The sequence below is a fragment of the Puntigrus tetrazona genome, chromosome 6 (genome assembly GCF_018831695.1).
Source record: "Puntigrus tetrazona isolate hp1 chromosome 6, ASM1883169v1, whole genome shotgun sequence".
Lineage (NCBI taxonomy): Eukaryota > Metazoa > Chordata > Actinopteri > Cypriniformes > Cyprinidae > Puntigrus > Puntigrus tetrazona.
In genome coordinates, this window is record NC_056704.1 from 1,188,028 (window position 1) to 1,201,113 (window position 13,086).

The window sequence follows — 13,086 nt, forward strand, 5'->3', positions numbered from 1 at the left end:
TGTATAAATATATTCGATATACAAATATAACATTTTTGTAATATAAAATATACGTTTTGGTTCAGGAAACTCTGAAATGCTTTTCAGGGGAAGAAAATTTCAATGTGACAATACTTCTTTAAATATTTCTTTGATTTTTGTCTGTAAATTGCACTTTTTGCACTGGGGATATGAGTGCGCTGTCATGGGTGACTGGATAAAGTCCCAATAAAATAGAGAGTCTTTTCTATCAGGAACAGCCAGCGGTGTGATGATGTGTAACTCTTGTAACATGAGTGGGTGGAATATGAAGTTATGTGAACCATTTATAGAACAGTGAGAACTACGATTGTACATCTCAAGTTAAAAGCATCCAGCGGCATGTGTGTGTGTGTGTGTGAAAGGATGAGCAATAAGAAATACAAAGAAATATATCTGATGAAGTCGTTTCGAGTATTTCTATTGTAAAATAGAAAAAAAAGAAAAACTGAGAAATTGTAAGTGAACCTCAGGTGAGAAAATATGTTCTTTGTATTAGATTACAATGTCAGTCTTAAAAATCTTTCCTTTACAAGTTGCTGTGAATTATTATACTTTTTTTTTTCTTATTGTCATCTTGTAATCATTATCATCTTGGTGTGTGTATGTGTGTGTGCATGAGAGATTTATGGTGATGCTCAATCTTCATCATCGTGAAACTGACAGCTGTCGCAGATTTACACGAAGACACTTCATCACTTCATCTAAGAAGAAAGAACAAACACAAGCACCTACACCGTGAGGAGATCTAAGGGACATTAGATGTCCATTTTATAAGCTATTAAAATGACTTTCGGTTGCTAATCGATTGTAACTGACCATTATGCAAACAAAAACTTTTATTTAATTATATTACTAAATTTATTTACTATGGATGCAATTGACATCTCTCTCTCTCTCTCTCTCTCTCTCTCTCTCTCTCTCTCTCTCTCTCTCTCTCTCTCTCTCTCTCTCTCTCTCTCTCTCTCTCTCTCTCTCTCTCTCTCTCTCTCTCTCTCTCTCTCTCTGTCTCTCTCTCTCTCTCTCTCTCTCTCTCTCTCTCTCTCTCTCTCTCTCTCTCTCTCTCTCTCTCTCTCTCTCTCTCTCTCTCTCTCTCTCTCTCTCTCTCTCTCTCTCTCTCTCTCTGTCTCTCTCTCTCTCTCTCTCTCTCTCTCTCTCTCTCTCTCTCTCTCTCTCTCTCTCTCTCTCTCTCTCTCTCTCTCTCTCTCTCTCTCTCTCTCTCTCTCTCTCTCTCTCTCTCTCTCTCTCTCTCTCTCTCTCTCTCTCTCTCTCTCTCTCTCTCTCTCTCTCTCTCTCTCTCTCTCTCTCTCTCTCTCTCTCTCTCTCTCTCTCTCTCTCTCTCTCTCTCTCTCTCTCTCTCTCTCTCTCTCTCTCTCTCTCTCTCTCTCTCTCTCTCTCTCTCTCTCTCTCTCTCTCTCTCTCTCTCTCTCTCTCTCTCTCTCTCTCTGTCTCTCTCTCTCTCTCTCTCTCTCTCTCTCTCTCTCTCTCTCTCTCTCTCTCTCTCTCTCTCTCTCTCTCTCTCTCTCTCTCTCTCTCTCTCTCTCTCTCTCTCTCTCTCTCTCTCTCTCTCTCTCTCTCTCTCTCTCTCTCTCTCTCTCTCTCTCTCTCTCTCTCTCTCTCTCTCTCTCTCTCTCTCTCTCTCTCTCTCTCTCTCTCTCTCTCTCTCTCTCTCTCTCTCTCTCTCTCTCTCTCTCTCTCTCTCTCTCTCTCTCTCTCTCTCTCTGTCTCTCTCTCTCTCTCTCTCTCTCTCTCTCTCTCTCTCTCTCTCTCTCTCTCTCTCTCTCTCTCTCTCTCTCTCTCTCTCTCTCTCTCTCTCTCTCTCTCTCTCTCTCTCTCTCTCTCTCTCTCTCTCTCTCTCTCTCTCTCTCTCTCTCTCTCTCTCTCTCTCTCTCTCTCTCTCTCTCTCTCTCTCTCTCTCTCTCTCTCTCTCTCTCTCTCTCTCTCTCTCTCTCTCTCTCTCTCTCTCTGTCTCTCTCTCTCTCTCTCTCTCTCTCTCTCTCTGTCTCTCTCTCTCTCTCTCTCTCTCTCTCTCTCTCTCTCTCTCTCTCTCTCTCTCTCTCTCTCTCTCTCTCTCTCTCTCTCTCTCTCTCTCAAATAACTATTGTGACCTTCAAAGATGTTTGCAACAAACCAAACTCATCAAAAAATAAATATGTTAATACTAGAGACCCCTAAGATAATGTGTACCAAAAATCTTCGTCATATCTTTATGTTAAGCTATTTGTTAGCCCTTCGATCTGGAGCTTTGATGCAGTCATCATCTTCTCAAGGTGCAAGCTCTGGTCATATGACAGTTTGCACTAATGATTCGAACTTCGCACATTTAATTCACAACCTTAATGTTTTTCATATTTGCACTAAAACATCAGTCAGTAAGGTTTTTAGAGCTGTGCGAATATAAAACTTTTTTATGGAATTAAATCCCTGCCGCCAAGATGGAAAGTGAAACTAAACTTAAATCTATAGGGGTGGCTGGAGTTATTCACGCAGGTTAAAATATTTATTCAAATCTGCTTTCTTTAATAGAGAATGTGAAAATACTTCACGCCGCCGTTTTGAGAGAGTCACACTCCGCTGCAAATGAAGATCATCTGAGTTACTTTTGCAATTCTCAATGCAGCGTGAATGACAGACAATGGTGACATTTTCCACAATCACGACAGAAAATCTAAATCCTGCCCTGAACTCAATAGCAAAGAGGCAGCGCGGTCCTTTTCAACAAATCAGTTCGCCAGAACTCTGTGTGTGTCTGGCATGATGTCAGTTCACATTCTCTATAGGCTGTATATTAACTTATTGGGAGAAAATGGTAGTTCTATTTGAAATTAGACATTGAGAACCCCCATATAGCCAAATAGCATGCTCATAATACCCCACAGATATTTGACTGTGAGATCGAATCAGGCTCTTCCTATCGAAGCATCGAATCCCCTACTTTTCATAGTTCAACTTTGACCTAACTTCAATTTCAGAGAGCTATAATATAAATTCAGCTAGGTATAATTCACATTGAAAACATCATTTTGCCTGGTAACACTCCCATGCACACATCACTCTTTTTATTAGTCATAAAAAAGTGGTGTGTGGTGGACTTCTGAAATGACAAAACAAGGCTCTTTCGGGTTTATAGTCCAATATATATTCATATTCTGTTTGTTTACATGTTTTCCAGATTAAAGACGCACCACCATTGTGATTTATCATCAAGAAACCAGTGCTACGGCTCAGCGTGTCTTGTATATTTAAATTAGCATCAATACAAATGAATGTTTTAAGCGTATTGAAACATATTTTTACATGTGTTTAGAAGATAATGTTTATTGTTGCCACTGTTGTTTGACTACCGTTATTTAAGTCAACTTCTTTGTATACTCTTAGTCAACACATCCTCAGTAAATACCTGCCATGATGAATGCAACCTAAAGCAACCTAAAAAATGTCAGTTTTAAGTTGTGTTGGGTTATTTCGAGCCAGTTGTGAGTGAAAGTGGTTGAGATATTTCCATTTTACCCATTCGTGATGAAAGGTGTAATTGTTATCCTCTGTCATTGCTTTTGCACGGTTTTATTTCTCATTTTAAATGCATGGTGCATTGCATTTTGTGAGCTGAAAATGCCCCTGCTTCATTGAAACAGCAAGATCATGTAGCCTTTAGTCTCCAGTTCTTAATCATAAACAAAAAGTTACTTTGCCTAGTAAAAAAGCAATTCTTACTTCTTATGACTGGACTGCAGTAGTTAAACTGAAATGCAGATGTCTCCTTTCTTACCAGCTGAAAGTGTTTTTACTAGTGTAATTCATATTTTTACTAGCCTTCCTGGAGGATTAATAGCTAAATTGGCTTGTCAAAGTGCCTCTCGCTGAGCTGTATGAGTGTGTGAGAGTGTGACGGTGTCTGTGCAGATAAAAGTAATAACAATGATGTGTTATAGCCGCCCACTGACTGATGGGAAGTGTGTGTGGAGAGCGGCCAGTAAGGTCTGTCAGACAGAAACCGAAAGCGACAGACTAATAAGCTGAACCCAATAGCAATTTCAGTAATATCACATGAGGAACTTTAAGCTGAATCGTCTTTTTCCCCGTTCCCCCTTCTCTCCGCTCATCTTTTCTCTGTCTTTGGGCTGCATTGCGGAGGACCGGGGTATTGATGGGTGTTGTTGGAGGGGAGATGCTGCCGTTGTGGTTGTCGGTGTTGGTTAACTGCAGCACGGCACTGATGAGGACTATTAGGTGACTAAGATTCTTTCATTTAGAAAGCTGATTGATTACTGTAACGAGAGCAAAATAACAAGTGTGTATGGAATTGCAGACATGTAGAGCAATAGTGGTAATACAGGAGTAATTTTACTCATTCTTAACAGTGTGCGACCATATGACATCAGATGACCAATGGAAATGCATAGAATTGAATATTTATGTCTTTTTTTGACTCTTAAGACTATGCAGTTTACTCTCATGTCCACCGTTGTGGTGAAATCCTTATTCCCAGCGTTTTTTAGATGAACAAATTCGACATATTGCTAATCTAGATCATGTTTGTTCGTGGTAAACAGCGTCCAATCACCGTCCAACGCAAGTGCTTAACTGCTTATTCATGTATATAGACATGAGCACAGTCAAAATGGCATCGGAGAAGATGTTTGTTGATGTTTACCCTCCTTTATACCCATAGTTCTTCAAAAAGTGAAAATTGACATAATTTACCCTCTATTTAAATTATGTTGGCAAAAATCAGTCGATGATAACCATTGACTTCCATAGGTTTTTTCCCAATATTATGGAATATAATAACATTCTAACATTCTTTTTAGAAACAAATCGTAATCATGTCAGCGAGTTTTGCATGGACAAACATGGAAACCTAGTCATGATTTCACAGCAATTTTGCTGTTTTCTTCGCGAATGTAACAGTGTATTAAAATCATTTTTAATTGGAGTTCAGAGTAAAAGATTCCCAAACTGCAAGATGGCAAACGACTGCAGATGGAAATGGTCCAAGCTGTATTTTCATGTGGAATTGAGATGTTCAGCCACCAGCAGACACTTCATTACACTAATTCAGACTAGCTTGAGAAGGCCATTCATCACAAGGGTGTAGTTCGCTGATTTGACATGCATATTCTACTCCGTCGCTCATTAAAATCCTCCCATCTGTAACCAGAGGTAAAGAATTAATGAGCGGTACTACCCAAAAGTATCTATCGCGTGAGGGGATGGACGTGATCCTCTGCACAGTGATCTGAATCCCACTGCAGACGTCTAGCTGTTATAAAATGATATTTATTTACTTGTTTGCTCACACTCGTCTCGTTTCGTTTCTAATCGCACAAGCTGTTTTCTCCCAGGAGGAACGCAAAATAAAAACCTTTACGTCTCTTTTACTATAGGAGAGAAACAGTGCTAATTCCTGAGAAATTTCCAGACTACTTCAATAAGCCTCCTTTCCATACATCGATTCAATTACTCATTGAGAAGACCGAGGCAGGTATAACGCCGCACGAAGTCATGCCAGAACTGTAATTAGATCTCTGTGGACGTGTTCGGGCCTCCCCTTCCCCTCATTATGGGAAAAATGAAAAAAAACGCCCACACAAATGCGTCTACCTATAGCATATTCCATTAACCAGCATTATAAGCCTCCTGTTTAAAGTATCCTGAGGTATTACTTCATATTAACCTGTTTATGCTACGTGTTTATTTTTTAATATGCCAAGAGGAGCCCCTCTAGGGAAGGAGTTTTCTGGAATGCGTGACAGACGAAAGTTATTTAAGGGTTACATCATTTATTTGTGTTGAATCCACATAACCGCAATTGGCTTTTCCTTGTTTCCATCCAAGTAGAGCATGGTCTCGAGTTCTGTTCCTGGGGATTGCATGAACTGAAAAGATGCATACCTCGAGTGCAATGCAAGTCAGTGTGAAAACTGGAATATCACAAAAAGCAATTTGAAAAAAAAATGGCGCAAATTGATAGTAAGTGGAGATGTAAGTAGCCACTCTGGAAGCCATTGTGGTTCTTTTATTAAATGTTTTTTCTCTGACAAACTTCGTGTTTGGTGGCAGATGCCTGATGTGTTTTTCTTACCCCTTTCTGTGAGTAAATTAAACCACGTGACTTGAGTCACAACGTTTATATATATATATACATCTAGCAGTGTATTTATTAAATGTGCATGTCGTCATATCAAAAAAAACTAAATTTGGCAGCAGTTTTGCAAGTTTTTCACATTTTATTTTAAGGTCTAATTCTCATGGCTAACTAACTATTAGCTCCAACCTTTGCATCAGTAAAATATTATTAATATAAAACAATATTAATTAACAATTATAATTGTAGCACTTTAGTTCAGTTCAGGTATAGAGTGAATTAAAGGATGCACAATACAGTCATGGAGAATAAGGCGTATTGGTGGTTTATTAGTTCTTACAAATCAAATATTACTTATTTTATTAATAAACAGCCAATATTGCTATTGTTATATTAAGCCAATGTGCATGCTGGTTGATAATGAGAATGAGTCCTTAAAATATATTAATTCATAGCTTCAAAATATCATTTTATTCAATATGATTTCATAAAAAAAAAAACAACTGGTCTGGAATATGCAGTCTGAGGAATGGCGAAAAACGATTGAAGGAAAGATTATCCATGAGTAGCAACTTAAATTGAGTTCTATACCTCGCATAGGGTGAATTGAGGTAAATTGGGACAATTTTTGCCTTTGAGATTGCCTTTAAGCGAAAAAGTGTCCTGATTATCCTGAATTAACCTCTATAGACTTGGGATGTGAGTCATGGGGGTTTTACGGTCCATTTCTGTCTTCTTCTGAGCTTGACAGGCCCTCTTCACTCTGAACGGATGCTGGAAGAACTGCAAAAATTCTCTTTTTGTGTTCAGCTTAGAAACAACATGTGTGCTAGTAAATAAATGACAGGATTTTCCTTTCTGGGTTCATCGTCTAATGTGGCTTTAATCGTTCCGGCACACTTTCCATCTCAGGCCTGGACGCTTGGATGGCCCTGTGGGTGAAATTGGATTTGATGTCCAGTTGAGTGCAAGCGGCAGCGCTGCGGAAAAGCAAAGCCCCTGTCGCCGAAGAATCTGGAGGAAAATGTGTAGAACTAAAACGCAGCGGGCCGAGAAACGGTGGTCTGACGCGCGCCGGACTGTAGCTGACCTGAGAGGCACACAGCTGTGAAGAACATCTGCCAATTAGTGCGGCGACGGAGCGGGAAGCTGTCGTGTGTGGCTTTCTGCTTCAGCAGAGACGGCCGCCGTGAGACCCAACGGGTGGAGAAGGCTTTGTCTCCGTTAGGACTCGCTGCTTTAGAATCTGTTTTGTGACTTTGCACTTTTCCGTGTGTGTGATTGAGTGTGAACTGGCTGCGGGTGACCTTTAACCTTTATGCCCTGGCACCTGTGAGTGAGTGTCTGTAAGTGTGTTTACAATACTAATGCGCTGTGTACCGGCAGGACCTGAAACGTGTGCATCAGATAGGAGAGATCTGGACCAGGGTCGAGAAACACTGGCCTAAGGGGTGGCCTAATATAAGCACCGTGTAAAAACATGTACGTACACAATAAGTGAATTGATTATTTTAAAAGTAAGCACACAGGCCAACAGCGGTTTGGAAACTTCTAGCACTAATGAACTTCTAACCCTAGACTGTAAACCTGTCAGATTTGAGATATCCCTGGTTCTTTGTAATGACTCGGTCTCTCTTTCAGCAGAAAAAGCGAAACCCAATAACGTCCGTGCAGACGGAAATAATCACGTTCACGTATTAGGCTGAGGTTTTCTCAATGGGTACAGCATTTTGTGGTCTGGCCTCCTCCTCGTTAGCTGTTATATATTTATTTCTCTGTGGTTTCCATGGCTTCTCTCTCCTCATCCTTCATCAGGTGTCAGTCCCGTCTTGTATTGTGCGAGTCTTTGATTATCCTGCTGTTCCCGTTCGCTCGCAGCTGCTGCTGTCCGAGTGATTGATGCTCGGTGATGTCGACTTACATTTTTAGACGACACGAGCAGCGACTTCAAACCAGTCATTGTTAAAGGAAGATCTTTTACGTGCCGTGTCTGTGGGAGCTGCTTCTCCTGACACCTATAGAGTCTGCTCCAGCTTCCGGTCATGTGTTTAAAGGAATGCTCAAGAGAAGCTCAGTTAACAGCGTTTGTGGCTTAAGGGTTAATTTGTTAATCTTTAGTATCTCATGCTAAAGTTACTGCCTTAGTTTTGTCATTAAAATCTGACCTACAAAACAAGGTTTTTAAACCTATAATATTTATATATGTTCTGTTAGAATGAGATTGATCTTACTGTTTAGCACCCTGTAAAATATCATTTATTTTCAAATATTTAAATTCTATAATTTTGGTTCCCTAAATCACATTTTGTACCATTTAATTTTTTATAGATTCTGCTTTAATGGTTAAATTTGTTTAGATTCGGTTGTAATGTCAGTTCATTTAATTAGAATAATTAACATATCTAACGAACCGAATTGATAAGACTTCACAGAATTAAATGTGTACTATCATAAGGCCCTATTAAATTGAGCCCCACCGCATTTTAATTGACCTGGATTATGTTTCATTTAATTACATTTTACTAATCAAAAAGCATGCCTGCTCATTTGAATTCATAAAAATGTATTAATTTATAAGTGAAGTGTTTTTTTTTCCAGACAATGATATAATAAAATAATATAATATTTATTACATAATGTATTATAGTGTAATAAAGTCTGATAATCTGCTGGTAATCAACAGTTCCTTTTTGGTAGTGTTTTATGTATCCATTTGACTACCACAATTTTTTAAAAAATTAAATAAATAAGTTAAATAAAAAAAAATATATATATATGTGTGTGTGTGTGTATATATATATATATATATGTGTGTGTGTGTGTGTGTATATATATATATATATATATATATATATATATATATATATATATATATATATATATATATATATATATATATAAGTAAGTATATAATTCATCATAAATCCAGAAAAACTCATCACAGAATTTCAAAAAAATTAATAATAATAAATTACATTTCACAGGGCCCTATTATTAATGTTTTGAATCACAAAACGTAATTAAAAAAATATTAATATTATTACTTTCAGAGGTACATTCATTGTCTAATAGCAATGCATTTTTGTAATTTTTCTTCAAGTTATACCAGACTTTATTTTTGACGTGTTGTAGGGAAAGGCTTTGAGTTTCTGGTGTGTATCCGATGATGGTTTATCAAATGAAATGGTGAAATGCTGGTGAAGTGACTCTCAGGTTAGCTGGACATGAAGTTTCCTAAATGTTTGCCTGGTCTGTGTTATCCGGAAGCAGCCGTGGTTTCTGCTGTGTTTCTGTAGTATTTGTGAGAGAGCCGTGTGTTGATGGCCATTCATCTGTGTGAAGCTGGCGTTGCCTGTGGCAGATCTGTGGGCTGCTAAACGCGAACTGGCCTTGAACTCACAGCAGCTCAGCGCGAATCTGCTGTCTTCCTCTCCGATACGGAGCCAAAATGAGTAGCCAGTGATCTCCACTCTGCACCGCCATAGAGAGACCGCAGATATCCAGCTGAGCACTGATCACACACACACACACACACACACACGCACCGATGAAGGTGACCCTCCCTCCCACACTGCAAATTGACTTTATGTGAGATTTGTTTATTTTCTGTCAGATTTTTAAGCAATTAGTGAACCAAAAACATCTTTGAGTTCTGTATTTGAATATGCATAAGAGTTAAGGAGATTTGAGATCTGTGACTGAGGGGAGGGATTTCAATCTATTGTGTAGTCCTTTCAATCTATTAGCTCATTAATTGGCTTTCTACTGCACGGATGTCACACGCTCTGATATCTTTATGGTTTTTATTTTTATTCGCTTTGCGCTGCAAAAACCGGGGCAATGAGTTTGCCTTTTAATGTTTACCAGTATTATGAATTTTTAAAATGAGCTTTCGTGTGTGTGACCCGGCTCTAAGTGAATGCAAACATCCGGCAAAGTTTTACATGGACTGTCTCTCGGAAGAAAGAGTCGACTCTGAATCACCGAGTCACTTTTTAAAACGAGTCCCGAGATATTCACGATGAAACATTATCATATTTGCTGGAACACTTTTCAGGTCGGTCTGAATGAAAATGCTCATTTATTCTTCCCCACTAGGTGCCGCTTTTGGATGAAATCGAGCAGCCACGGAAGGATTTGAATCGTTTGAGTGAATCATTTTGGGAGTCGTTTGAACAAATAAGGTAACAATTAATGCATATTACAAGAACCTTTCATTACCTATAATAAGGACATTTTAAAGGGAAAAAATCATTAAATTGATCAAAAGTGACAGTAAAGACACAAAAGATTATATTTCAAATAAATGCAGTTCTTTGGAACGTTCTATTTATCAAAGAATGACTGAAAAAATATATAATTATAAACATAAAAAAATTATAAAGCAGCAAAACCGTTTTCAACATTAATAAAAAAATTTTTTTGCCTAAATTTACATTAGTATATTTTCTGAAAAAATCTGACGCTGGAGTAATGATGCAAAAAATTCAGCATTCCATCACATAAATACATTACAATATGGTTAAATAGAAAATAGTGATTATAAATTGTAAAAATATTTCTGCTATTAATCAAAATTATTGTTATATTAATTTTATTATCAATATTACTGTATTTAAGGTATTTTTTTAATCAATAAATGCAGGCCTAATGAGCAGAAGAGACTCTTTCAATCTATTTAAAAACATTTTTGTGTTTAAAAATGTATTTAATAAACCATTTTATGCGTGATAGTGTATGCGTGGATGTCCTGACGGCTCATGATCATGGCATGCAAAAGTGGCATAAACGTCGTTAAAAACGTCATTTGGGTGTGATTTGTCATCAAAATTTAAAAAACGATGACACAACTTCAACTTTAACGGCCTTTTTTTTCTTTTCTTTTGCCCCCACTCTTGTGATTTCTATTCTTTGTGTTTCATTGCCGAAAATCAACCTTTATTTTCACGGAAATCGTGGCAGATGTCCAGCTGACAATTACTGCAGATCCGCTGATGGGATGTCTGGTCATGGTTAAGCCATGTCAAGTGACACCACCATCTCATAAAAGAGAGCAGCATTAATGACTTTTAATTTGAGAGGAAATTGCTGGAGCGATAAGGGTTGCGAGTGCATGTGATTTTCCATTACTTACCTCTATTAGAGCCCTAATTAAACACACTTTAATGAGAGACGGTCGCTGGGGAGTAACATAAAGAAACCTGCGTGGGAGGTCAGTAACAGACGGACGCGTATTGTGTCCTGTCAGAATAAAACGGTCAGAATGATGACTAGAACAGAGCTTACTTCTCTGAGCTTTATTTTGCGCGAGAAAGTTTAACTCATTATGATTTTATCGTCTTACCTCTTCTGCAACTTCAGTTTTTTTACATTTATTTATATATATGTATATATGTATATAGCGCCTTTATAGCGCACATCGTGTCAAAGCACTTTAGAGTATGATAATATTGTGCTCTTCTTGAACTACTTTCATTAATAATAATGACAAAGCGGTATTGACTCTTTCTCTGTGTCTGAGCTGTGGTGGACGTGGAAGCGGTTTAAAGCAGGACTGTAATGTCTGCTCGGAGGGCGGTTGTTTGTATTGTTAATCAATAGGAATTAAACAGTCACCGGCGGCACTTGAAGGAGGAACTCGATACTGGGAGTGACCATCGAATCATTCCGGCCCGCTGCTTTAACTTGAAGAGCCGCATCCGACACCAGATGGGAAATATGCAGGCGGCTCGTGGATGAAGGAACGCTCTTTTTCCCATCAAATAAAACTCAAGAGTTCATGAAACCAATTTCCTGTCACATACTGCTGATGATCACATTTCTGTTGTGATCTGTGAAGACGAGAGGGATGATCTTATTTATTTGATGCTTGTCTCTACAGTAGATACGGCTTCGGATTCCTTTTCAGTTTAAGCTTGTTGGATTGTTTTTGTTGTTGCGCGTGTTTTTTCTTTTCTTTTGCATCTCCCAGCAGGTCCACATTAACCATGTATCTAAAAATTTAAATATCAAAAATGTACATTTTTGGCACACAGTATATACATTTAAGATGCAGTTAATCGTAAATCGTTTGCACTAACTTAAAATTAAAAATACATATTTTCTATTTAAATAGATGTTAAAATGTAATCTATTGCTGTGTTCAAAGCTGAATTTTAAAGGTGCTGTATGTAAGATTTTGACTCTGCTAAGGCATAAAAATACCATGTTTGCAGATATTTAAGAAACATGGTAAGTTGGCAAACGAAAGGGGTCTGAGCGGGAATCTGGCAACCTGCGTGTGTTTTGATTTTGGACCGCAATCCCTAGTTCTGCCATTGGGCGTCAATCCTACGTGCAGCATCTTTAAGCGTCATTACTCCGGTCTGAGCACGATGTGTTCCTGGAACAACGCTGAGATTAACCAATCAGATTTGAAGAACCATTTTCTAGTTTTTGTGAAGTTTAAGGCTTGCAATCAGTGTTTGGTGCTCGTACATGAGTGACATTCATCTATCATTTCCTCTGATTTTGGCCATTGCTGAGGTTCAGGTGTCGAGATATGGTCAAAATTAAATTTTTGTATTAAAATGTTGTTCCTTGGTCCACATATTTTGTTAGGGTTAGGGTTAATACTCAGCATAATTAGGACACGCCCAGTCTTCAGTGTCACATCATCCTTCAAACGTCATTCTAATATGCTTTGTATTAATTTATTATTCTTATTGTTAGCTAATTAAGGGTATTTGCTTATATAATGCCTATTCTTAGTTACTAATAGTAACCAATGTGACCTTATTGTGAATTACTTACTACAAGAATGGCCCTCAGCCATAAGAGGCTTGTTTGTTCTCAAGTGCACAAGTATAAGGCGAGAAAATGAAGTCGGAAATGAGTGAATCCAGTTGTTATTTACAGTACGTGTCCAGGCTGGAGTTGGAGTCGGTGTCAGTTCGGCTGACTCATGCGTTCTGTTTTTGGACAGATGGAGGGATATAAAC